The sequence below is a fragment of the Heterocephalus glaber genome, unplaced genomic scaffold (genome assembly GCF_053883595.1).
Source record: "Heterocephalus glaber isolate CG9 unplaced genomic scaffold, H.glaber_assembly_v1.0 deba00001523, whole genome shotgun sequence".
Taxonomy (NCBI): domain Eukaryota; kingdom Metazoa; phylum Chordata; class Mammalia; order Rodentia; family Bathyergidae; genus Heterocephalus; species Heterocephalus glaber.
In genome coordinates this window covers 8,403,528-8,426,251 of record NW_028258327.1, presented here as the reverse complement: position 1 = coordinate 8,426,251, position 22,724 = coordinate 8,403,528, and the positions used below count along the sequence as shown (strand labels likewise).

The 22,724-nt window shown below is 37.3% G+C and overlaps 1 pseudogene; it reads right to left on the bottom strand.

Annotated features, from left to right (window-relative positions):
* Positions 1-16,119: 16,119 nt before the first annotated feature.
* Positions 16,120-19,608, bottom strand: LOC147824957 (anaphase-promoting complex subunit 10 pseudogene; annotated as a pseudogene).
* Positions 19,609-22,724: the final 3,116 nt, after the last annotated feature.

Genomic DNA, 22,724 nt, shown 5'->3' with positions numbered 1-22,724 from the left:
GCAAAAAACAAAGTACACACCTGGGTACACACGTGTATGTTTGTGGGTGCACACTCCAGTCACACAAGCCTCTTGTTGGCTCTCAGGACTGGCTCAGTGGTTCCCTAGGCACTTAAAATGCTTTGCTCCACCCCTCAGGTATTAGACCTCCCAGATGAACTAGACTAAGTTAAGATACCTTTCCTTGTTTATTCTCCACCAATGCACCTCACTTATTGACTACAACATTATGTGATCATTTTACATTTTATGCATATGTGACTGTTATCTGTCTTAGCTACATGAATGTAGGTTCCATGGGGAAGAAACTTGCCCGCCTTCTTCAGTGTTGCACTTCACACAGCATCTTACAGGGACATACTTAGTAAGTTTTTGACAAATATTGACTGACAGTATGAATCCTTGATGATGTCCCTTCTCTTCTCTTTATAAACCCTAAACACAAGCCATTCTGAATTTTTTGGAAAAAGTCCCAACTACCTCACTTTTGTTTCAATTCCTGGCTAGCTCTGCCTTATGCCTAATAAACACCTGACTTGATGTTTATTGCTTTTGTTTGGTCATCTTTAAAGCTCAGTGCCAGTATCACTCCCATTGTGATGTAAGAATTGCCAGCTCCCCACAAGGTTGTAACTGAGTGTCTCCTCCAGCTGTCCTCACTGCAGCTGTATTTCAATCAGCTGATCTACCTATCAATACCTTATTTCAATTTCAAATTTTGTTCAAAAGTTATACCAGTTACTTAAATTTTCCCTACCCTTCTAAACTCCTGTCAGTAATGATGGGGCTGGGGACTCAGCCAACTGTATTTCCCAGATTCTGTTGCCACTCTATCGATGAGAATTCTATCACAAAGGGGACTAGGGGCTGGGGATTTAGCTCAGTGGTTTCGCCGCCTGCTGAGCAAGCGCAAGGTCCCGAGTTCGATTCCCCATGCCAAAAAAAAAAGGCCAGGGGGACTAGGAGGGGACCAGAAGGCAGGATGAGTGAGATGCCACTTGATCTTTTCTAATTGTTTTCTGTTTCTTCACGGAGCAGGAATGGGTCCCAGCATCAAATTTTCCCAAGCTCTTTTTTGAGCTTTTTTTTTTTTTCAGTTTCTGGATTCTGGTTACCTTAACCTCTCCCTTTTGTTCCCCACCTTAGGTCTTTCTCTTTAGAATACCTCTGTTTCCCTTCTGTGTCTTTTCAGCCTTCTAACACCCATGCAGCCTATTCCCTATATTAACCTCACCAAGAAAAAAAGTGTAATATCCTGTTCTTGACTGAATCTTGACATATAGATATATTTATTTGCTTCTAATAATCATCAGAATGCTCCCTAAGGAAAAAGTAAATTTCTGACTCATTTCTGTGTCTTCAAATTAGGGATAGAATCTGGCCCAAAGAAATGTAAGTGTTGAATGAACACAGTAATGATTGGTCCAGGGAGTAGTCTGAGGAGTTCAACCAAAGCAATGGCAATGAACATGAGAGGAAAATCATGAACATAAAGTCAATGAGAAACCAATTTTCATTTAAGATCCACAACAATGGCATGGTAGATTGGACATACTCTGATCTCCATCCAGAGAAATGCTACTATTTCCAAATAATAAGGCAGTAAAAATTATCTGAGTCTCAAAATGTTCATTCTCCAAAATTCACTAACTCATTGTTATACAACCAAATTTCACTAAAAATAGAAAGAATCTAACTAGTGTCCTAGAGTTGGTTAGGATAAAATTTGAACTTTAATAATGGAAAGAAAACAGTCTACAGGAAAGGAAACCAGTAGAAAATGGGTAGTTTTGCTTTGACTTTTACCCTAGTAAGAGGAAAAGGCATGCAAAAAATACAAGATGTTAAAAGGCTCAATTCATTTATATAATTCATTAAGCTACTGATCCAGAGTTCATCAACCGAAGATAGTTGGGAAATCTTGGTAGGTATTCCTCCTCTTTTAATTACTCTGGTCAAAGAGCTCTCCAGAAAATCCTATCCACAAGCTCTACAGCTACTGCTCTGTTTTCTGAGCCACAGATATAATCTGTCTTCTATTTGTGGGTTAGCTGGTAGTGATTATACACATCACATGCCCCTATACCTATTACCCCAATTCCTATTCTTGTTCATTCTATGTCAAGTAAAAGATAAGACTGACTTTTCCAGATATTGCCATGAAGCCTAAGAAAACCACAGAAAATGAAGACAATAACTTTAAGTTTGTAAAATATCTAGTTTATTTCTCATCATATAACAGATGATGAATAAAAGACAGTTGGTATGGTTGTTCTTGCTGCTGTGTTTAGTCATTGTTTTAGGGTTCATACTATAACTTATCACATTCTAGCCTCAAATGACATTATATCATTCCATGTATAGTTTGAAACCTTACAGTAGTATGCTTTTACTTCTCTCTTCCCTAATCATGTTTCTATTTTACTCATACATCTTACTTCTGCTGATATCATAAACCCTATTTTTTGCTTTAAATGGTTAATTATCTCCTACAGATATGTAAATATATTTATCCACATACTTATTTGTGTCCTTCATTCTTTTCTACAGATCCAGATTTCTAATTACTATTATTTTCCTTCTACATGAAGGGTTTCCATAAACATTTCTTACAGTACACTTCTGCTAGTGATGAGTTCTAAGATTTATGCAACTGAGAAGTTCTTATTTCACTATAATTTTTATTAATATTTTACTGAGTATAGAATTCAGATAGACTGCCATAATCTACTTGGGTTCCTCCCTAGCCCATACTGAAGCCTCAAAATCTCCCAAGGAAAAAGCTGAGGCAATTGTGAGACTCAGTTCTTAGTTTCTCACCTCAGAAATCACTGCTCTTTATTGTCTAATGTCAAACTCTTGAAAATTATTCCCTCATTTTTTTTGTAGCTTTATAGTTGTTTAGAGTGGGAAGTTAAACTTGGTCCTCCTAAATCCTGATTTCTTTTAAGACACAGGAAAAATATGTGAGTCAAATGCCATCCAAAATGACCATTCAGTTATTTTTTAATTAATGGATTATTAATAAATGGCCTAGGGAAAAGAAGAGAAATAAAAATTAGGAATTATGCTGATTCTTCAACTAAGGAAAACCTTAAGAAACCACTTATTCCCTATTTGGCTAATTGACTACAGTGACTCCCAGTGGGTTATTTCCATATCTATTGAAAACCAAGTGGAAGATAAAGTCAAAGAAGAGGAGGAGAAAAAGAAGTAGAGATATATCTTAAATATATAATTAATATAATTTTATACATATAACTAAGAGGCCAAAATTACATTCCAGCCATATAATTACATATGTGTGCATGTCTCCTTAGCAAAACTAATATAGAACTATAAAATTCTATAATTTTAGTACACTGGATAAATTTGCTTCTTTCAAATATAAGACCTAATTGAATTATCCAATTTGTAAAATTTATTAAACATGACATATAATCCTTCCATATAATTTAGGGTGATGGAATTTAGGGAAAATGTTGATGCAAAAGTGACAGTGATCTTCAAATGCTGACCAATATGTTGGGATCTGTTTGATATAATGATTTCAAGTTTGACTGACTATCAGTACTCATTTTCCTATGAAATAAATATTTTTCTTTAACTATGGAGTTACAATGTATTCCAAATCTTACTAATTTATTCCCAGCAAAACAAAAAGTATCTACAGTCAGATTAAAAACCAGTAAAAATAGATAATATATATGTTGATTTAGTGAGAAAATATCATAACAGTCATGTTTCTTGATGAATAATAAAACAATACTTTATTTACTGGTTGAAAAGAAAAAAACAGCCATTAAATGCTTTTTAATATGGCTACATTTTTGCAAGAAACATGAGCTTTAATAACAAACCATTAAGAGATTAAGTGAAACATATGATTCTGAATTAGAAATGCAAAACTAAAAACTAAGTTTATAAAATAAACTTGGCTGTAAATAATGTCTTTTTTTTCAGCAGAGACTCACCCTATATCTCTGTTGTACAGAAAGGACATCAACTTCATCTCACACAGTCTATAATCAGCTTTGAAATGCAAATTTTGAGAGATAACAAAGAGACCACATTGCTTGTAGAAAATATCTGATCAGAGGTATGAAGTTTTCAATAAAGGTGGGAGTTTTAATCTATGAAATTTCTTCATGAATACCTCTTCAATTAATATATACATACACATGTATATTAAATTCAAGAATAGTAGAATTTCTATGGAAGCTGGAGAACATGACCCAACAGTAAAATTCTTATTAGTAAATTTCAGTTTATTTCCTTAAGATACTCTCCATGCAGAAAAATGTGGAAAGAGGCATGAAGGGTGTTCATTGATATAAAATTAAGCTAAAAGATAGTTTGGCCTCAATTATCTTGATATTTTGAGCAAATGCCAGATGGTTTCCTCATTTTTCACTTCCTCTGCAAGAAACAAACAGTCTATGTCTTTGAGAAAAACTTTGCTTCCATTATATCCCTGACAAATTTCAAAAGTATAAAATGACTTAGAGATGAATCATGCATCATGTCTAAGAGACCAGAGATTGAATAGTTTCCCCTTAAAGATGAACTTCTTGGTGATTTCAAAAAAAAAGTTTGGCACTTTGAATCTAATAAAACACTGTGTGGCCCTTCCCAGATGGAAATTTAGTGTATGCAACTTCTCTAACCCAATGACACTTCTTTGGGTTTCTGGGCGTAGCCCTAAGATTCTGCCCTTCCTTTCTACCTTTGATATGTCCAGGCTCTCATGGGCAGGCTGGCACCAAGTCATTTTTGCTGTACTTCCTCAACCCATTCTTGTAGCAGTTTCTGTTTCAGTAGCAGAATCAGAATAAGAATAAAGAGCATTCACAGTATATGCTTTGGCTGTTGAGGGGTTGTGTTTTATTTTGTTTATGTCACTAACATATTCTGAAGCTCGAAAAATTTAATCCATGTCTACTTTTTTAGTTCTTACAATACAAAACATTTCATTTGACTAGATTTTAATTGTGTTGTTTGCTTATTTGACTGAGGCACTTACATCTCAAATGAGTCTAGTCCACTTACTTTTAGGAAAAAACTAAATTTTTTTAAATGAAAATTACAGTTCCAAGCTGGTATGCTCCAACCTTTAAGAGATCAATAACAAATAACTCTGTACATGAGACCAATGTGTTCTGTCATCTAGAGATGTGTTCTGCTCCCTGGGAAGGCCCATCAGTATGTCAGGCTGATAAATGAGCACTGCAGTGAGCTAACATTCACACAGCTATGTACTTCTGCTAACACCTCTCTGAAAAATCTTAAAACTAAAATCACCTCTGTCATGCTTCTGGGGTAGTTGCAACCAAATTCTGTTTTAAATTCCTTTTGAGAAAAACTTTGACTTTGCCTGCAGTTCTGTCTGCAATCCAGGTGCCTCCAATCAGGCTTACTACAAAAAAGTAGGCTTCTTAACCATACTAACACATGTGCAGATGCCACCACCTGTTCCGAAGGAGATGGGCTCTGTCCTTATCACATAGTGGAGCATAGCAGATGTATTCTAAGCTTGATGGGATCTCTTTAATATGCTGGCCATTATGTTCCCATCAAAATCTCAACAACTCAATGTAAATTTAAGAATGCTCGTCTGCTTGCCTTTTTGAAGGTACAGGTTTAAGACTTACTCATATTAAACATCAAAAACTTTAATGTTTAAGCAACCTCTATTAATGATTGGTCCTTTAAAAAGGACATTGAAAGAATGATCCATACTGATCACATTTTTTAAGTGTGATGAAATAGATATTAGTGATGTTTGTCCCGTTCTGTAACTCACATTGCAAATGCAATAGTTACCAGGGTTACTTATAGGAATACTGCCTCTACTAAAGTGCTGTTTTATTTCCTTTTCTACATAGTGAGTTAAGTAATTTAACCATTTCTCCTTATCCACAGCTTCCAGAAAGCTTACACACTGGCTGGGCCTATAATCATAACCACTGTATTTCAGTGCTGTTACCCTTCTTCTTCTTCCTCCTCCTCTTCCTCTTCCTCTTCCTCCTCTTCTTCTTCTTCTTCTCATCCTCCTCCTCCTCCTTCTTCTCCTTCTCCTTCTCCTCCTTCTCCTTCTCCTCCTCCTCCTCCTCCTCCTTCTTCTTCAGCTTCTTTTTCTTCTTTGTAAGAATTCATATTTTATTGTGTGTCCTCTGTAACCTGACTTGATTTTCTTCTAATAAAACTGAAAATACACCCCTATCCACACCCCAAGTCCCCTCATCAACAATTTGCATACACTCGTGTCCAGTGTCTGCTCACATTTATGGTATATGTTGCTTTTTCTGTTATCACCACACACGCTTTTCTATCAATGTCTGTACACAAAAATATGCCATAATATTCTCTATATGAAATAAAATCTTCACTTGATCCCATATGCCCTATGGCTATGTCTATTTCTCTGCTTCTCTTTAACAGCAAAACTCCTTAAAAGAATATTAGTGTAAATTCAGTCTCCAGTTCTCCTCCTCTCATCCTCTCTTCAGACCATTCTCTCATCTCATTCATCCTCGAAATAGCGTGGAGCCAGCTCGAGCCAGTTACCCTGATGCAAATGTTGCTTAATCCAACCCGTCTTCAGTCTTCAGTTTGCCATAAGAATAAATGGGGAGAGTGAAGCAATAACTTCCGATGTGAATTTTAAGGAGGTGCAAAAAGCTCTGTAATTAAAGCAAATGTTTTTATGTAATATTTTAAATGATAATACATGCAAATAAACTTTTATTGTAAACAATATGTGAAATTTTAAAATAAAAACAAAACATGTTCAAACTAAGCCTAGTTTAAAGGGAGACATGTGAGGTCACAATCAGATTTTGTCTTTATTTAAATCATATTTTGTTTATCTGAGATTTTTTTAGTTGATTTAAATATTATGGTAAGATATTAATTACCTTAGGTTCTTGGTGCCCCCTTTAAATTTTGCAACCAAGGCAAGCAAATCACTTTTCTCCTCACAATAGTCTGCCCTAAAAGCACTTCTTTTTTCTAGACTCATTCTGAATTTGCTTCCAGGTTACCACATCTCCTTTCTCTTCCTTCCAATCTTCCTTGTTACTTCTTCTCTGGTTCCTCATTTCCTGCAGCCTCTAACTGTTCAGAACTCAGCTCTATGACGCTTTTTCTTCTATACTCATCCCCTATGTGATCTCCCAGGGCCCAGGACTTTAAAGTATCAGGTATGCCCTGATAACTCCTAAGATTTTTATCTCCAGCCCAAACCACTCCCCTGAATGCCCTTCTAGGAATATCCATTTCAAATTTAATGTAACCAAACTCTACTCTTGATTTTATCACTTACACTCTCTCCCCTTCCAATTTTCTGCTTTTCAATAAAGAATTATTCCATCTTTCCAATTACTCAAGCCAAAAATTTGGAGTTATTCTCATCTCCCCTTTAACTCTCTCACTCAGCCATTCTTATTGGCTCTATTTTCAAAATATATACAGAATCCAGCTGCTTTTCATCACCATTCTAATTCAAGTCATCATCACTTCTTGCTCAGACTTTTATAGTGTTCTGTACCTGATTTATTTGCTTCTTTCCTTTTTCTTCTTTTGTTTCCCTATGTTTTGTTTTGTAAAAGAAGTAGAGGGCTGGGGATTTAGCTCAGTGGTGCCACAGCCTGTCTTGAAAGTGCAAGGTCCCAACTTCGATCCCCAGTACCAAAAAGTAAATAAATAAATAATTAAAAAAATAAAAGAAGTAGAGAGTAATCATTTTTAAATGAAAATCTTGTTATACCCTATGCTTCAATGGCTCCCCATTTCAGGATAAAATCCTAAGTCCTTAAAATAGCAAGCAACCCTGGTTCTCCAACTTCAGCTGCAATAGAATCAGAATCACCTGCATGTTTGTTGAAACGTAGATTGCTGCCTTACCCCTATCCTACCCCAGGCTTAGGAAGCCCAAATTGCAATAATTTGCATTTCTAACAAGTATGGGGGTGATGCTGATGCAGGGCTGGTCTAGAGAGTCACACATTGAGAACCATCGACCTACAATACCCTGCAGGATCTGGCCCTTGTTGCTTCTTCTGAATTCATCTACTCTTATTTCCCTTCTTCACTCTGGTCCAGCCACAAGGCCTTCTTGGCCTTTAAGCAAGCTTCTACTTTAATTTTAATTCTTCCATTCCCTATGTCTTGAACATTCTTCCCCTAGATATCTTTGTGTCAACTCCCTCCCCCAGATCTCTAATAAAATATCCTTTTAATAAAGTCTTCTCTGAACGTACCATGTAAAATATCAAACGTACTTTACCCCACTCTGCATTTCTTAATTTTTCTGCATGGAATTTATCATCATCTAGTTCTTTGTATACTTACTTGGTTATTTGTTTGTGGTTTGTCTTTCCCCACTAAAATGTGAGTTCCATGTGAACACAGTTTTTCTATGGTTAATTCAATGTTAATTCCAGAGCTTACAATGATGCCTAAACCATAGGTTTGGATGGATGCAGAAAAATTAGAAAGTCATTGTAGACCACTTCCATGTCTGGTTTTAGGCTGTATGGATAAAGGGAATCACAATCCACTTAAACACTGCATCCTCCTTTTGTAAGCTTTATTTGTTTCCAGGAAGAAAAAATAAATAAATGGACATTAACACAATGACTAGTACAGAACGTATTGTGGGTTAGATCTAAAATGTCCCCCAAGGGCCAGGGATTTAGCTCAGTGGTTCCAGTGCCTGCCTTGCAAGCACAAGGTCCCTTGTTCAATCCCCTGTACCAAAAAAAAAAAAAAGAATAAAATGTCCCCCAAGAGTCTCACATTCAGAGGTGGAACCTAGGCAGAAGTAGCAGGTCACTGAGGGCATGACTTGGAAGGGTGTACAGTATTCTCATCCCTGGCCCATCCCTTCTCTCTCTCCTTTGTGGCCTCCATATGGTAAACAGCTTTCCTCTGCTGTGCTGTTTTGCCATTCTGTTTCTGCCTTGGAGCCAACCATGGACTGAGTCTGCTAAAACTGTGAGCCAAAATAAACTTCTCCTACTTTAAATTGTGAGTGTTGAATATTTTGTCCCAGCGATGGGAAAGTGACAAATACTGGAAGCTTCCAAAGCCCCTTTCTGTTTTACCCACATTCCTGACCTCATCTGCATAGAGGCCCACTTAGAGTGACTAAAAATAAAGCCCTTCTACTCTGTTGCCACCTGCTTCCTATAGCTGTAAGTTCCATCTGTTCCTATAGAGAATCATCTGAGTTTGATTTCCTTGAATTATTTTTTCTCTCACTCTTCTCTGTCACTTTCTTTATTCTTCGCAGAGTCACTTGTTTTTCAGGTCCATTGCCTTAACAACTTGGCCACAACTATAAACCTAGAGTAACTTGTTTTTATCCAACCAGCAGTGGCTTCCACGTAATTTAAGTGTCCATCTTTCTGGTATGACTCAGGTAAATCCTGGTTAAGAATCTAATTGGGATAATCCTGTTTCCTTTGCTAGCACCTGGTTTAGGCAGGTGTATGTCACTCAGTTTCAATATATGGATATGATCAACTAGGGACTTAGGAAAAGTTAACCTCTTAATAAAGAGGCATATGGGATAAAAACTGTCCGACTACTGGACATTGTGCTTGCTATATGTTATGCCAGGGACTCCAACAGTCATCTTTGTAGACTTCATGGAAACTAGCCAGTGACAAAGTTAGTGATACCTAAGGAAAATGATGAAAAAAAAACTTGGGCTCTTGACGAATCTATAAGCCAATAAATTAACAACACTGGAGCTACATTTGCTCCAGATTTCTCCGCATGTGGGATGACAGAACTTTCTTGTTAAAACATTGATCTTGGAATGGGGAGTCATTATGTGCATGCTTTCTGATACAGAGAGCAATGTTCAATAGTAATATAACTATATAGTAATGTTTACAAAGACGGAAATACTAATTGTCTTTATTTGATCAACACCATATATATGTATATCATATTATCTCACTGTATAGTATAAATTTGTATAACTAAAATAAGAAAAATAAATACTACAGCATAGTTTCCATATAAGACAATCCATATCACATGTATAAACTTACATCTTGGGAAAGCCCTTCCCAACCTCCATAAATTGCTTCCTTGGAATCAAATCCCCAAGGAGGAGTATCTCATGCTGAGTTGCTCAAGCTAAATTTCATGCAGGTCCCAGCCTCTATGAAATACCAAGGAAAAAGGGTGGGGGGAGAAGGGGTGGGGACAGAGACAGAGAGACAGAGAGAGACAATGAAAGAAGGAAGGAAAGGAAGGAAGGAGGGAGGGAGGGAGGGAGGGAAGGAAGGAAGGAAGGAAGGAAGGAAGGAAGGAAGGAAGGAAGGAAGGAAGGATAGGCATTTGTTTCTCTGGTATATCCCAGAAACTGGTTTACATATATCAACCTGTGGATTGAAATAACTAAATTTTTTATTATTCATAATGTCCCAAAGCAGTAACCACTGCTTGTTATTATAAAATGAGATCTAGGAGAGAAAATTTGTCTTGAACTTTGTAGGACCTTTTCATATAATCAGCTCAATAGAACCTCAGTAGAATCTCACAGATAAAAATGAGACAGCTACAAGACATTTATAAGAACCCTACAGATATGCATAATTTGAATCATTGTGATATTTTTAAGTTTCAGACATTCTGAAATCTCTGAATCAAAAGCATTATAACCATTAAATATCTCAATTACACTCTTAAATATTTATTCTCTCATGTAGTATTTGCATCACTGAGGGTTTTTTAATTCAATTTTAGAAGTTGAATCTCTACCTACAATGCCTTGTTCTCACTGTGTTGCTACTGTAGTCTAATTAAAATAGTGAAATTCTGCTTTATTTTGTTTTCTTCCCGCTCTAGCTCGAGTCTCATTTTAGTAAGGGCTAGGGTTTCTTCTAGGGGTTAATAATCCTCGCTCAGAAAACTTGCAGATGGACATAGCAGAGATTCTGCTTCCCCTTTTTCTTGCCAATTTGGACATGTGATGTACAACCTTATTAGTGTGCAAAATATTAGTACAAAATGTAGAAAATTATTTTACTTTTTGCCTGTGTATACCCTTTTTATGATGAGCTGGTTTTCCATAGGCAAAAGTTTTCATAAAGTAAAACTATACAAAATAAAAACTAAAATAGAATAATTTAAATGAAACTCTGCATTCAGATTTTTACAGCTTCCTACGGAAAGAATAAGAGGATACTATGAAGTCTCTGAGTATGTAAAAAAGTCTAACTAGAAGGGTACTTTCGAGCAAGCCCGAGGGATGTCCAAATTACATAGTGGTATATATTTGAAGATTTGATCATTAAGGATCACATTATCAAAGAGCCCTCTGCCCTGAATTCCAGAATTGTATTCACTATTATCATATTTTCATGATAACAGTAAGCAAACACACTTTTCCCAGTTATGTTAGATGGGTATTCTGAGAGACAGGAATCATGACATTTAAAAAAGTAACCTCTGTAGAATTTCTTTATATAACAAGTATCTAGTTGAGTAAACATTTTGAGAATATGAGCTCATGAAACATTTTTATTTCAATTATAGTTTTTTTCATTTACAAGTATTCAGACATTCATGAGAGTAGTTTGTATATTGGAAGATACAAAAATTATAAATTTCCTTGTAAAATAATTAAAATAAATACTTCTGGCTCTTATCTTTTGCTTTAATTGGGAGGCATAGTATACTGGTTTAGATTCATCATATCTGCTAGATTTAGGTTTATACCCTGACTCTCTCACCTACCAACCTATAATGCCAGGAAATCCATTAATATCTTATATTTACATTCTTCATATAGAAAATGAGAAAAGACCGCAACTCCCCAAACTCTCCTCTAAAATAAGGCTTTTTACAATGGATTATAATCACCTAATATGACCATTATGATGTGTCAATGTAAATAAACTAAGAAATGCCTAGCAGATTAATACAGATAGTTCTGGGTCTGTTTGTAAATGAGTGACATGTAGGCTAGCAAACTGAGACAGGAAGACCCACCTGCAATGTGGGTGACACCAGCTAATAGGCTTGTAGCCTTGGTGCAACATAAATGAGAAGAAAGTGTGCCCCTTTCTGAAGTGCACCCCTTTTTGGTCCTCTCGGTGGCCTTTGCACATCAGTCTCCAAACTCACAATAGTGATTCTCCAGTGACCTTCCAGACCTTCGACCTTGGTCTGGTTTTGTGTCCTTGGTCACTTTTGTTCTGTGCCTTTCATTTTCTTGAGCTGAGCAGCTGCTGGAACCTCTGGCTCTGCAGCATGTAGACAGCCATTGTTGACTCTCCTGGTTCTGATCCTGTAAGCGTACCTAATTAATCCCTTTGCATAATTATACATATATTTTCTATCAGTTTTATTCCTCTAGAGAACCCTAAGTCACACACCTGGTTACTTGTCCATTTCTCCCATTAGATTAGACTTTCCTGGAAAAAGAGAGAGTATCTTTATTTCTTTAGAGAAGTGGTTCTCAAACTTGGCTGGACACAAGAATGACCTGAGGAGCTTTCTTCAGGGCCCAGAGTGCTCACGCCTTTTAAATGACCATCTCTGAGGGTGGTCTGGAATGTCATTTTTAAGATTTCCAAATGATTTCAAAACACGCCAGGTGAAGATCCCCTGCTTTTAAAGGCTTAGCACAATACCTGCCACAGAAGAAGCATGTTGAATAAAATGAATGAATAAATTCTGTCAGTAAAGGAATGAATCATGTCACAGATCACATTGCAGTACTTACCAATCCACCTTCCCACAGTGAGGGTGTGAGCTCCTAGACAATGGGAACCACAGTCCTACGGGCTTCTTATCCTCATCTCTGCTAAGGTTCACATTCCTCAGCATGTCTTAAGAGCTCAACGTTATGTTGAGCTAGAGTAACATTAAAAGAAGTTTTCTTGTATATTAAAGGTTTTAAGTAGATGAATATAGTAAGAAAAGATTCGATTTTGCTTGTAAAAATTAAGCTCACTACCCATGAAAGAAGTTCTCAGTTCAGAGACACCAATGTTGATACTGCTTTATTTACTGCATGACTATTTCTTACAAATTGTTGTGAGTAACCATTCCAATTGCAGTGAGTGCTTTTTCTGATATTTCCCCAAAGTGTAAATTAGATAAGGTTTCTTTGTTCCCCTAGTCAAAATAATGCTTGACCATCTTGAATTCTGCAAGACAAAACCAGAGACTTTTTTGAAGGTAAAATGTTTACTGGATTTATTCTAAAAAACTCTACAGCATAATAAACAGTATAAAAGTGTGTTTATTTTCTTCTTATTTATTTATACACATTGGTGAATTCATATCCATTAAGTGTTTGATGGAATTACTATGACATTTAAAAGGAAATTCTCACAGGAAATTCTGTATGAGAGCTAGTCACAATTAGTATGAAAGTAAAATGAAAATAAGTAAGCATATTTAAAAGACCAAAACATAAAATCAGCCAAGTATTTGAATGATGAAAAATTCATAGGTAATTAGTTCTATACAATAAGTTGCTATATTTTTTATTTACAACCACTATTTCCACATATTGAAATTTTCACCTCCTATCGTGCAATAATGATGTGCAGATGCTTAGGATTCCACAGCTGATGGCTGCAACTGGACTTAACTTAGCAACAAAACTTATAGGTAGGTTTTATTGGGTAAGCTACAAGGTTAGATCCAAAGTTCTTCTGATAAATATACAATGAGAATTGAGGATATGCACCGCATAGGGTCTATTCCTGTAAATAACAAAGTACACACACATACAGGCAGCATTTACTTTGCATAGTAACAGAATGTAAAAATGACCATTCAAGCTGAAACCATGCAAAGTGACCTCAGTAACCAACTAGAAAGTTGCAGTGGCAGAGTCTATCAAAAATTTAAAGAATTAACCCTTCTCAAACTGTTCCAGAAAATGAAAGAAGAGAGAATACTTCCAAAATCATTCCTTGAAACCAGTATCATCTTGATACCAAAACCAAAGATATCACAAGAAAACTACATACCAATATCTCTTTTGAATATAAATTTAAACATCTTTTTTGCCAAAAATTGGTTTATTTCTCAAAATTAAAATACTTTTGAACATATATACAATTGCAAAAATAACTGATATTTTCAATAAAAATATCTATATCAGATTATATCAATATGTAATGACAAGATAAAACAACAACAAGATATCAATAGCATATCTCACAGAATTAAAGAAAACAATCCTAAAATTCATTTGGAACCAGAAAAGACCTAGAATACCAAAAGCAATTCTGGACTACAAAGGCAAGGCAAGAGGTATCACAATCCCCAACTTGAAATTATACTGCAGAGCTATTGTGATTAAAAAAAACCCAGCAAGTTATTGGCAAACAACAACAACAACAACAACAACAAAAACAGACCTGAGGATCAGGGGACAGATTAGAAAATGCAGAAACAACTCCAAATACACTCAGCCACCTTATCTTTGACAAAGGAGCCAAACACTGTCACTGGAAGAAAGATAGCATTTTTAAATAAATGTTGCTGGGAAAACTGGCTTTCTACATGCCAAAGACTAAAACTAGACCCATATCTTTTACCATACACTAAACTAAAATCAAAATGAATCAAAAATCTAAATATTAAAACAGAAACACTAAATCTGCTGGAAAATAGAATAGGTAGAACTCATGAAGACATTGGTATAGGAAAAGACTTTATGAACAAAACCCTGATCTCACAGGACACATCACAAAGATTCAACAACTGAGATCTCATCTTACTGAAAAGCTTTTGGGCTGGGGATTTAGCTCAGTGGTTTGACTGCCTGCCTCACAAGCACAAGGACCCAAGTTTGATCCCCGGTATCAAAAAAAAAAAAAAGCTTTGGCCCAGCAAAAGAAACCACAAACTGAGCTAAGAGACAACCCACAATGTGGGAAAAAAAATTTATCACTATTTCTCAGAAAAAGGTCTCATATCTAGAATACATAAAAAGCTGAAAAAATCCAACTCCTCAAATTTAAAGACCCAACCCCAAAAATGGGCATCTGAAATGAAAAGACACTTCTCAGATTAAAGAGTAGAAATGGCAAATAAGTATATGAAAAAAACGTTCAACATCATTGATCTCAAGAGATGCAAATTAAGACAACACTGAATGAAGTAGAAATGGCAAATAAATACATGAAAAAATGTTCAACATCACTGGTCATTCGAGAGATGCAAATTAAAACAATACTGAGATTCCACCTCACCCGAGAAAGAATGGCTGCTATCAAGAAATCAACCAATAACAAATGCTTGGTGGGGATGTGGAGGAAAAGGAACCCTTCTCCCCTGTTGGTGGGAGTGTAGACTGGTGCAACCACTGTGGGAATCAGTGTGGAGATTCCTCAAAAAACTAAAGCTAGAGGTTCCATTTGACCCAGCTATTCTCCTTCTTGGTATCTTCCTGAAAGAATTAAATGCATCATAACACAATGATATATGCATACCCATGTTTATAGCAGCACAGTTTGTACTAGCTGAATCTTGGAAACATCCCAAATGCCCATCAACCATGGATAAAGATTTTTTTTTTACACAATGGATTACTACTCTGCCATAAAGAAGGATAAGCTTGAGACATTTCTAGCTAAATGAATGATGCACTTGAGACCATACTTTTAAGTGAGATAAACCAGACACACACGTTTAATTGCTGCATTGTTTCTCTGGGATGAGCAACTGAAAGTGAAAGTAAGGACCAAACTGTATAATAGATATTGGGAAATGGGAAACAAATATTCAAATGAGAAAGGAAACAAGAGAGAGGGGAGGGGGAATAGAAAGAAGGGACAAAGGAAAAAGAGAGAATAGAAGGAAAAATGGAAACAAATCTTTTGCAAATAAAGAGGGAAAGAGGGATCAGGGAAGGGGGAAATGGGAAAGAAAGAAGCAAGATATATCATGTACAGGTACAAATTCCCTGTGATGAATGTTATCATTATATATATCTACAGTGTACCAATAAAGGTTTTGCTTCAAAAAATAGTCACCTTATTGAATAATAAATTATGAAATCAATAGTTATACATCTAGGAAATTTACCAATAGAGTGGTCTTCCATTGGTGTATATCTTTTAATTTGTCTTATGTGAGTGTCTCTTCCATTTTGGTGATTGGCTACAATAGCAATCTGTAGCATGAATGTGCAAGTTGGCTTCTTAATGATTGTCAGTTAAGGGAACATGAATCCAGCTACTTGGTTCCACCAATTCAAGTTACTGAATTAGATGTTAACTAGGCTGGGAGCCATTGGATTGCCAGTAAGTTTCTAGTTTGTCATTTTGTGACTCATCCACTCCAAATCCTGGTTTACAAGATGAAAGTGACCAAACAGCTTGAGACCCAGTTTCCCTTACTGTTCAGTTCTTTCCAACTGCTTAGGGTCAGCACCAGGAAGTGTCTTGTTTGGTGTGGTCATTTTTTAAATGGGACCCCTCTATAGTTTGGGGGAAAGCCCAATTATACCTCCCAGACCTGGCTTAACATCCACAATTTAAAAGAGCAAATGGGTTTTTCGGTCCATGGTCAGCTGACTCCAAGGCAGAACTATTGTGGTGAAAAGGCACAGGTAGAGAGCAAAGCTGCTTACTTCATAGCAGCTAGGAAGCAGAGCAGGGGAATAGCACACACGAGGAAGATGCCAGGACCAGATATAGACCCCCAGGTCATGCCTCCATTACCTACCAGACATACCCACAATGGTGCTTTACTAATCCCCTAGACAGTTTCCAAGCCAATCAAGTTGACAATTAAGCTTTACCATCACAATAGTTATAGAAAAACATTAGCCTATTGATGAAAAAAAAAAGACTATGAGGGATGCTTCTGGATAGACTCCACATGGCACATGAAGACATCTACTCACCAAAAGGTATCCACTGCAGATGAGGCTCCCAATAATCAGATGAAAAAGAGGACACAGTTTATGAATCCCAGGTACATGTTCCATAGGCAATGATGTGTTTGGAATGCACAAAGCAGTTATGACACTAGGGGTGGATGTTATGCATTCATTCAACCGCTTAAGCTTCTCACTGGGGCTGATCCAGAACTGCCACTGCTGAATGCATAACCAGAGGCATCAGTGCTAAGCCTCCAAATAGTGACATTCCCAGGGGGTACCAGCCAGTTACTTCATGGTATGTTGATTACATCAGACTTTTTCTCTCATGGGATGTATTAACAATTTGTCCTAACTACAATACAATATGCATGCATTCTAGAAATGAATTTTTCTTCTTTTCTCAGTGATTCTGCCAGCATCACCATCATGGACTTAGAGAAACCATGATTCCCTATATTTTATGCAACACTGTTTATTCTACACAATATTACATTTGATCAAAGAACTTAATACAACAAAAGAATTATAATAATGAAATCATGACCATGGAAATCACTGGTCTTATCATCAGTCCCACACTACGTATATATAACTGGTTTAAGTACAAAATGATCTAGGGAATCATTACCACTCTGGTTAAGAACACCCTAAAAGTTCACAACTATGTCTTATAAGATGTCATCATATGCTTTACAGCAGTGGCCAATATATAATTCTGTTTTTTCTATGGTCAGAATACAAAGGTCTAGAAATCAGTGTCACCATTGCATCTAGTAACTCACTAGCAAAAAAAATTATCTTTCAATTCCCCACAACTTTGTGTTCTGCTATTTAGAGATCTTAGTTGGATGCTTCTACAAGCAGATATGAGAAATGTTCCATTGAACTGAAAGCTGAGACTACTAGCCCTCAAGTTTTGGCATTCTCATGTCACTGAGTCAATAGCAAAGAGTGAAATTACCCTAATCACTGGTCCTCATTAACAAGGAGAACTTGCCTGCTGCTATAGAATGTGGGTATTGAAAACCCAGATGGCACACTGGGATGCCTCTTAGAACATCCATTTCTAAGAGCAAAAATTCATGGAAAACTAAAGTGAAACATAAAAGCAGAACAACTGAGGAGTAAAATCTCTCATAAATGAAAGTGTAGGCATTTAGACAGATAAAGAATTAGCTGAACTGATGGCTAAAAGGCAAGGAAATGTGGTATGGGGTAGTGGAAAAAGTTACAGATATCCACTATAGCCTTGTGACCAGCTATAAGAACATGGCCAGTAAGAACCACATCTATTTTCCTTTTCCTTACTATGCACGTTCTATTTTGTTTCCACCTTCTGTTTTATATAAGGAATGTTGGTGGTGGTAAACTTGACAATTCATGTGTGAGATAACTGAAAGAGCAGATTAATTCCCTATACACGGAAATAATACAGGTTGGAAAGCTGAGTCTCCTCAGGTCAGGAGGGATCAGTAGAAAGTGAGAGTGTCTCTCAGAGTGAACTTGCATCTTGCTAGACAGACAGAAGCATAAAGTCAGTATTGCACAAAAGCAACAACAGGGTTCGGTTTCCATCTTCTAAATCTAACTTTGTAAAACTCAGCCTGGAATTCTTCAAATTGCTTTGTTAGCTGGACCTTTGTTAAATTCTGTCAAAAAAAAAAAATGGTAACAGAGAGAAACTGGAAGGCAAGGAGAGGGCAGAAGGGCTTTGTTCCTTGTGTTTGCTTTTCCTGTCAGTGTTACCAAGCAGTGTTACTTAACCTGGCAGCAGCCATGTGTTTCAACCTCCAACTCTTTTTAGCATTCCCAGAAGCAGCCTCATCCTGCCACCTCAGAAGCTCCAGCAAGAGTGCTATGAACTAAGTAGCACTCCCTCTTCAGAGGTATGAGTCCTAGCTCCCCAGGGACCCCCTCCTAATGTTAAAGTATTAATAACCTTGATTTTTCTTTTTTAGTTTTTTGAGATAGGGTCTTGCTGTATAGTTAGGCTGGTCTTGAACTCACTATGTAGCCCAAGATGGCCTCAAACTTGCAGTGATCCTCCTGCCTCAGCCTCCAGAATTCTGAGATTACAGGTATGTGCCACCATGCCTGGCTTATAACCTTGATTTTTTCATTTGTTCCCATACCCCGACTGTTTGCTTCATTATTACCTCTATTTTTCATTATTCTTTCCTTTTGCTTTTTCAATCCTCCAACACCTGTGTGATCAATTCCTTATATAAAATTCTCTGTTAAAATACCTAGCATGGTTTCTTTTTTACCTATTGGAGCTTGACTGATACGTACATGATGGAGCACTATGCAACAAGTAGGAGTACAAGGTTAAAGGTACACAAAACCATGTGGAAAATGTTAACAGTGATCCACACAATACAGTACTAAGAGAAAAGGCAAGCAACAATGACATATTCAATACAATGCCATTAAAATAAATTAAAAATAATACTTTCCAAATATATATATACATATATATATATTTGCAATAATCACATATATATTAAAGTGGTGGTCTATGATAAAGACAAGAATCAGAGTGACATAAGGGGATAGAATTGAAGGTGAAAAGGAGAATGATTTACTTTGCATAACCCAATGATGATAATATGCCATGAAATGAGATGTATGATTAAAACAACTTTCTGATCTTAAGAGTATGAGAGTCATAAGAGTCATAGCTGTTTGAATATCAAGTGATAGAAACTCTAATTTTAGTGGAGCAAGAAAAGTTTCTTGGCTTACACAACAAAAAAGTCCAAGAGTAGATTTTTAGCACAGCTGGATCCAGGATCTTAATTATATCTTATTCTATCTTTGTTTTTTCCTATGTATTGGTTTCTCCCATGCATGTTCTGTCCCCAACAGAATTCCTAGAAGATAAAGCCTTGTACCTTAATACATAGGGTAAACAAAACTAACTTTTTTTTCTTTTGATTTTTTTTTGGCCAAGATTATGAGGCTGGTGTTCATTTTCCTTGAATGATCTGCTTAGGTCAAATGCCCTCCCCACACCATTTGCTAAGGGAGTGCAACACTTTCATTAGCCAATCATGAGTCATCTTCCCCTGAATGGGATCAAGTCTACTGAAATTATAACTAGAAAAAAATTAAATTCTTCAATACAATGTCCAACCCATTAGAACTTTCCCAGTGATGTTCAATTACTAATATATCCAATGGTACTAGTTTTTGCAGGAGATATTTGATCTGAGTACCTCACAAAGATAGAATTGCTCTTAAAAGAGAGGACACAGAAGGTGACTCATGGCCATTTGGCTATTTTTGAGGAATGCTGCAAATTATTCCTGCCTAAAATAGCTTTTCCATCTGCCTCCTAAAGTCTTACATTCCAGTTGCACTACTGAGATTTATTGTTGGGGACCTTAACATGGACCCTCTAAGCTTCTCTGGAAGAATGGGAAAATGACTGACTTTCAGCATTTACCAACTTTTAAAACCTTGGTATTGATTACTTTCTCAGAGTGATGACAGGAAAGATGACACTGAGGAGTCCCTTGAATGAAAGAGCCTAAATGACTAGAATGTCACAAAGGGAAAGACCTAGAACCTGTGACCAGGGTGGTAGAGAAGAGTACAGAGAGGTGTAGCAGGTGATAGAATACTCCAGACACAACCTGATTTACAATTTCACTTGGTAACAACACGACTCATAACATCACTTTATGGGTATCCCATAAGATGATGTTTGGTAATCTAATCCTCCGCCCCCCCCCAAAAAAAAGACAAGTTCCCTGTTGGAGACATGGCTGTAATATGGCATCTGTCCTGGTTTGCAGGGAAAATAGGCAGGTTAACCATGAATGTCAGTCTGTAAGAACTCACTTGAGGAACTTTCATCTTCTAAAGTCTAATAGTTAAGCACAAAAGTCCATAGGCCCCTTGTTGATCTTTTCTGAAGACACGAAAGTGCCAACGGTCTAGTGACATTTCCCCTATTTAATGCAGTGAGACAAAATAATACCCTAAAGCTGATCCAAGAGACCCCAAATGATAATACCCCAAGTGATCCAAGGGACCAATACTGGCCTTTTTTATACACCCCTGTTTTGAATTCATTGTAACTAAGATTTCTATCTCACCAGACTCTATTTTCTCCAAAAGAAATTATAACAATATATAACAAAAATCCTCCCAAAAGTTTAATAAGTATATAAAAAGAAGGGAAAGAAGGAAGAGGGAAAGGCACCCACTTAAACTAATAACTTTGGTTATTTATGGGAAGGGGAATGTGATGAGGGCAAAAGTGGTGAAGAAAAGAAGAAACTTTTATTCTATATATTTTATTACTGTATGATTTTGCTTACCATGATCATCTATGCATAAAGCCTTGTAATAACTCACACATTAGTAAAATTTTTATTTGATTTTACTAACTAAAAGACATTTGTTTTCAAATTTGGAATGAAACTTAAAGAAGGAAGACAGGACCATCTCTATGGCCTAGTTAAGTGTGAACCACACAGACAAAAAGCGCATCCTATACATGTCTCCATTGCCTGAATTAAGCTTAGGAATAGTGCTCAAGTGATATAAAACCAAGCTGAGCAAAAATGCAAAATACTCCAATTCTTTGTAATGTCTCCCACCCCACCCCTTCAAAAAAGAGTGAACTACTGCTGTTCTTGAAAGTGTCATAAAGATACAGGTCGGTTGTGCTGCTCCCCTGGATGGGCTTCCGCTGGTAATAAATGGTTTTCTGAGAGGTTTGAGTTAAAGCTCTTATGTAAATAGAGACTTACATAATGCTTTTTAAACTAGAACTTTGAAGACAATCTGCAGCAGGCATACGAAATCTGTCTGTGCTGCAAATGGCATCTGAAAACTGACAGGAAACAATCCAAGATGCAGTTTAAGAAAACAGGAGCAATAAACACAGTTCAAGTTTCTGATAATTTAAACTTCAGCCACTATTAAAGAACATAGAAAATCTATTCCATGTGGTTTATTAATAAGGCTACTAGCTAGTCTGTATTTTCAGGAGTGGCCCGGAGTATTATTCAGTGTAAATTGCTATGGAAATTCTTCTACACGGGCTAGGGCAGGAGTCCGTCGGACTGTCCAAGGTTACCTCACTATCAGTTTCCCGTGCACCATCCTAGGCAAGATGCTAAACTGCTATTGATTTTCCAATTTCTAAAGGAGTAACCAACCAGTTTGGAGCAGAGGCAGGCTCCCGGGGGAGCAGGGAGGGAAGGGGGCGTCTGTGGAAGGCATAAACCCTGCAAACCACTGGCGCTGCGGAAAGGACAAGATGGAGCTGAGGCAGCGAGCTGCGCTTCTGAACACGAGGAGCAAAGCTAAAGTTCCTGCCCTCACAGCTGCTGCGTTTTGAGTCTGTGAACTCTCCAGGAGAAGGCATTTCTCTACCAAAACAGAGTCCCTTTTTTGGAGAGATTTCTCTATTTTTTGAGAAGAAGGGAAGAATTGCATTGCATCCGTTTTCCCTCCCAGCTCATCTTTATTACTACATCCTTACTCCCACCACTCGGACTCCCGCTGAGAGCACCTGGGGGGGGGGGGGGGGAGCAGGCGCCGGAGCAAGCGCGCCCAGTTTCAGAGGTCTCTAATCCCGCCAGAATCCTAAGGCTGTCGCAGGGCTGCGGGCGGCCACCCCTCCCGGACCCTAAGGCCCTGTCCCACAATTCGGAGGCTCGAATTTCATCGGGGGAACTGAGGCACAGAAACTTTCTAGCCCCAGAGATGGGGTGGGCTTTCAGACCTATTGCAAGCCTGGGACTAGGTTCCACCCGGGCATGTGAGGGAGTTTGAGAAGTAACCGCCTACTCAGAGCGTGCGCTCTGGGTGCGCAGGGCCGAGCTCCTGC